The following is a 3,868-nucleotide window of genomic DNA, read 5'->3' on the forward strand; positions in this document are numbered from 1 at the left end:
TTGACTGATGACTTCGAGTGATGAGAAACAAAGAATGGTTTAGCCATGGCCTACGGGAGATAATATTAAAGAGTAGACGAGAATGCATGGATTCGTGCTGTATCGATGTTTTGGGAAAGTTCGGTCCCTACGTAGCGACCGAGCCGTGTACGTTCTCGGTCGCTACGTAGCGACCGAGCCGTGTGCGTGGTCCGATGGCCATACTTGAGCTTGTCCGTGGCCGATTTGGATACGTGTCCGTTGCCTTCAGACAATCGGTATTTAGTGGTTCGATTGAGATTAGAACAAGATTTTACCGCAAAGTTCTTCGTAAAGATCTCTTTACGAAGATTTCTTTTCGTAAAAACGTTCATGCTGATTTTTACGGGGACTTTCAGACATTGATTCCGTCGTGACCCATATTGACCCCAACAGTTAGCCTCCCAGCTCGTTAGAACCATGAGCTTCTAGCGTGAGGTTCTAGCGAGTGGCTTGGCAAGTTAGGCAAATTAGGTAAGTTAGGCAAGTTTGGCGGAATTAATGGTTGAAAGGTCTGTGGTAAGTGTTCTTCTCACTCTTCTAAGAGTGGAACGCGATAAAATTGGGGCTGCACCTTATGACGGGTGCCTACGTACCCTTATTGAAGGGATCAAGCCTTTCGTGGTTCGTCTTGGAGTTAAGGTTCTTATGACCTGTTTTCCAGCGAGACCTTTAGGGTCTAGTTTATATGTAGAGGTTATCAGGCATGTTGCTGCCGATGGCATTTTATATGGGTGTAGAGGGAAGACTACGAGTTGTCATCTTGTAATCTAACTCTGTATGAACTGCTATATCTGTGATCAGTTTCGTGAGTTTTCTGCAGTGTACGCGAAGAATACATGTTTGAGAAGATGTTAGTATGATTGTTTGGTCTTCCAAGAAGGTGCCTTTATCGAGGAAGGTAATTTTGTCGAAAAATTGTTCTTTAGGCGTCTGCGACGTCTCGCAATGCTGAAGATTGATTTTTCTTTCGTATGCCGCGCTTTCGTTCTTGGAATGTTCGCGGGCTAGAAGATGTTTCGCGATATTACAAGGGTTTAGTCATAACCCTGCGTTTGAGAAACATTCTGGTTTGTCTATGGACGTTCGCAGCCAAAATTATTGTACCTGTTTGGATGCTAATTATTTGATTTGCGATCGAGGAATTTGGACCGAGGGGTCGCATAAATTTGTCCCTGGAAGAAGTGTTTTCCTTCGTAGTGCTTTGTGAGGTGTTGGCTTTTCGGGATCTATTTCGTGTACATTTGAGGATGTTTCGTATAGCTCTTGGAGCTCTGTTACGAGTTTTCCTTACATGTCGCATTTTATGGGTAAAACGTAGCGGGATTTAAAGTTATCAATGGAACATATTGAACTCGGTCGATTGTCGATAAGTTTAGGTTTTCTGTTAACCGTTTGGTTGTTAGGACTGAGTTTTGTTACGAAGAATTTATCATATGATTTCCGACGGTGGGCTATACGATAATTATTCTCTTAATAGTCACACGACGTTTTTAGACAAATCGTAGATTGTCGTTTAGCCGTTAAGTGATGGAGCGATGGTTTCTCAAATTGTTTGGCTTGGTGTAAAGGATCTGTTCACTCAGATCGCCAAGGACGTTGTAGGTCAAGGATTAGATCATGGTACTTTCGTGTTAAAATTAAGGCCACGTTTGTTTACGATCATCCTTAAAGGGGATGCCAAATTCTGGTTTGGACCAATACTGGAAGGCGTAATTGACCGAGGGCCAAAGAGCGTTTGTCGAGATTGATAGGCCAAGTTTGCCAGAGTTATCCGTGTTAATATTGCTGAAAGTCATAGAAAACGATTCTATGCTTTAGGTTTCAGTTATACGATGAATGTTTCGTATAATGTTCCCTATAGTCTTATGAAAATTGATTCGTTTTTGTCTGAGGAAGACGTAGCCTGAGAGGTTTGATACATAACCAATGCGGAGTCAGTTGCGGGATGATTGCCTGCTCGGATGTGACCGAGGTGAACGAAACGCAGAAGCCAGTGAGCCGCATCGCTAAAATATGAGATCTATTAAATCGTAATGCGAAGAGATCTCTCTTTAGATTGGTCATCCAAAGTCAGATTTTACAGCTTTGTGTCTGCTATACAAAATATACTTCTTCGTAAAATCAATTATGTTTACTTTCAAAAGTTTCTTCGTAAGACTTGGTCTGAATGTACGAAGGATCTTTCGTGTAAGTAATGGGGACCGGTTTTACGAAGATTGTAAATCGGTGATATGTATACACATGTCGTTGTTTCTGCGGGTTTTACGAGAAACGTTTCTACTGTGATATCGATCTTAGGTGAAAGTTGCTTGGAGTTACTCATGGAGTGTTACCAAAGTTTATTTCATTATGATCTAGTCGCATAACGTTTTTCAATTGTTTTTTGAGAGGATTCTCATGACACATTCGTTTCTGGAATGAATTGGTCAACCAGCGGTAGATCTAGCCAACGATCGGGAAGAAAGTGTTCCTTTTAATGTGCACAATGCTACATCTATTCGTCGCAAATGTTTTCGATGCTTTTCTGTGACTCACTTGCTACAACGGAAACTGAAAGAAATGCTTTGGTGCTTGAAGATTTCTCGTAGAAATTTTTAAACGAAACTGGCTTTATAAAGCTGGAAAGGGTTTCAAGACTTTGGCTAATCGTGGAGTTTTCAGATTAATATTGGTACAGGTTTTCTATACGCATGATTGCGACAAGAAATTCTGTGTAGTCTTTGAGATTATGTTCATGATCATCTGGATATGTTGCTAGCGTTTAGACGAATTTTAGATTGTCGTTTGCCTACTTGGGACGATTTGCTTTGACGAAAGCGTTTTCTTGACGATTTGCAAAAGATTTTGAAGTTTGGCGTATACGAGTATAGTATACGTACCTACTCCCCCATTTTTTACGAAAGAAAACGGTTGAACCGATACTTTGAAGGGTTGTGTATGATTATTCTTCCAAGGTCTGGAATGATCGATAATCCGGGACGATTTAAAGACGACGCTGGGACTGTGATTTGGTGGTTTCTAGGTTGAAGACATGGAATATGTCGGTTTTAAGAAAATCGCTAGAAACGAATCGGGTTTAAGACGACGTTCGTGTCTCCAGTTTTTTCTCTCTTTAGGAAGCGAGCTGGATATGCGTGGCGATCGTTTCTCGATTTTCAGAGAGTTTAGATCAGTTTACAAGATCTGGCTGAACAGTGATGGAACGATATATCGAGACAGGAAAAATTGCCTAAGACTTAGTCCGCTATACTATCCACCTAGGTTTTAAGTTCCCTAAAGTTCTATAGCAGTCTCAAAGGCATTTTTATTTCTTAGTAATTTCCTACTAAAATTCCAAGTTCGATTTCAAAAATTTCAAGTCGGAAATACCTTAGTTCTCTTGAAGATTCGGGTTAGCCTCTTCTCCGTTTTGCTTGCTCATTTGCCCTTCTCTTTTTGTGTCTCGTCGAAAACTTTTTAGCGTTTAGGAATTGCCAGGGACGATCGAGAGATGCCTAGGATGATCAGGAAGACTCCCCAGGTGATGAAGTTTTGGCCACAGATCAAGGCGCGAGAGGAAGGATGGTGAGACCATGGAGGCAGGCGGTTGGGGTAATTTTGATTCTCGGATTTCGCTCCATCTCTTTCCTTTTCCGAGATTCTCTTTCTACGATCGTTGTTAAATTTTCGAAGGTTGTCATATGTTGTAAAAGTTTTTCCGAAAAAATAATAGCAATCGACTCGTTCGCGGGTCGGTTGCAACGTAACGACCAACCGAGTGGCTAGGTCGCTCAGTACGTAGCGATCGACCGAGTGGTTTGGTTGCTTAGGTAGCGATCGACCGAGTGCCTAGGTCGCTCAATACTTA

The sequence above is a fragment of the Brassica oleracea genome, chromosome C2 (genome assembly GCF_000695525.1).
Source record: "Brassica oleracea var. oleracea cultivar TO1000 chromosome C2, BOL, whole genome shotgun sequence".
NCBI classification, from domain to species: Eukaryota; Viridiplantae; Streptophyta; class Magnoliopsida; order Brassicales; family Brassicaceae; genus Brassica; species Brassica oleracea.